Source organism: Triticum aestivum, chromosome 3B (assembly GCF_018294505.1).
Source record: "Triticum aestivum cultivar Chinese Spring chromosome 3B, IWGSC CS RefSeq v2.1, whole genome shotgun sequence".
In the NCBI taxonomy this organism is placed as follows: domain Eukaryota; kingdom Viridiplantae; phylum Streptophyta; class Magnoliopsida; order Poales; family Poaceae; genus Triticum; species Triticum aestivum.
The window spans coordinates 123242472-123244258 of NC_057801.1; positions in this window are offsets into that span (position 1 = coordinate 123242472).

Below are 1787 nucleotides of genomic sequence, written 5' to 3' on the forward strand. Positions count from 1 at the left end.
ATGGAGGTTGCTAGGTCTGCTCACCGGCCGCGTACGCAACGTGCAGGTGTGCTCAGGGCGATGGGCCCAGACCCCTGCGCGCTTAGGTTTAGACCGGCGTGCTGGCCTCTCTGTTGAGCCTAGGTGGGGCTGCGACGTGTTGAACTTCCGAGGCCGGGCATGACCCAGGAAAGTGTGTCCGGCCAAATGGGATCGAGCGTGTTGGGCTATGTGGTGCACCCCTGCAGGGAAGTTAATCTATTCGAATAGCCGTGATCTTCGGTAACAGGACGACTTGGAGTTGTACCTTGACCTTATGACAACTAGAACCGGATACTTAATAAAACACACCCTTCCAAGTTCCACAGACAACCCGGTGATCGCTTTTCCGCAGGGCGACGAGGAGAGGATCGCCGGGTAGGATTATGCTATGCGATGCGACTGGAGATGCACTTGGAGACGCTACCTGGATATGCTACTTGGAGATGCTACTTGGAGGACTTCAATCTACTCTCTTCTACATGCTACAAGACGGAGGCTGCCAGAAGCGTAGTCTTCGACAGGACTAGCTATCCCCCTCTTATTCTGGCATTCTGCAGTTCAGTCCACTGATATGGCCCTTTACACATATACCCATGCATATGTAGTGTAGCTCCTTGCTTGCGAGTACTTTGGATGAGTACTCACGGTTGCTTTCTCCCCCCTTTTTCCCCTTTCCTTTCTTTCTGGTTGTCGCAACCAGATGCTGAAGTCCAGGAGCCAGACGCCACCGTCGACGACGACCCCTACTACACCGGAGATGCCTACTACTACGTGCAGCCCGCTGACGACGACCTGGAGTAGTTTAGGAGGATCCCAGGCAGGAGACCTGCGCCTCTTTCGATCTGTACCCCCAGTTTGTGTTAGCCTTCTTAAGGCAAACTTGTTTAACTTATGTCTGTACTCAGATATTGTTGCTTCCGCTGACTCGTCTATGATCGAGCACTTGTATTCGAGCCCTCGAGGCCCCTGGCTTGTATTATGATGCTTGTATGACTTATTTTATTTGTAGAGTTGTGTTGTGATATCTTCCCGTGAGTCCCTGATCTTGATCGTACACATTTGCGTGCATGATTGGTGTACGATTAAATCGGGGCGTCACAGGTGTGTGGCGGACGAACGGACTGCGCATCCGAAATCGTCTCGTCGTTCTGAGCAACTTTCATGTTGAAAATATTTTAATCCGAGTTACGGATTAAAAGATATGATTTTCTAAAGATTTTATTAATTTCTGGAATTTATTTAATTATTTAATTAATTCGGAAAATGGATTTATGACGTCAGCATGACGTCATGCTGATGTCAGCAGTCAACAGGGTTGACTGGTCAACCTGACCAATGGGTCCAGGGGGACCCACCTGTCATTCACTATGATTAACTAAAACAGATTAATTAGTTTAATTAGTGATTAGATTAATCTAATCAGGATTATTTAACTTAATTAATTAATTAATTAATTAATTAATATTTTAATTATTATTATCTATTTATTTTATTTTTATTATTATTTTTCTTTTTTTTTATCGTCCTGGGGGCGGGCCCCTCTGGTCAGTGGCACAGGGGGTTAGTGGGTTTGGGCATTCGGGTGCGGGCGTGCGCCCGAGGGCATAGCGGGCAACGGGCGTCGTGTGCAGGGGGGCAGGCGCCACTCGAGCGGGCGTATGCCCGAGGGCACTGGGCGCGCGTGGCGCACGCCGGCGCCGGCGATCAGGCAAAGGGAGGCGGTGGAGGGCCGACTGCGGTGGCGGCGGGTGCGCGCCTAGGCACGT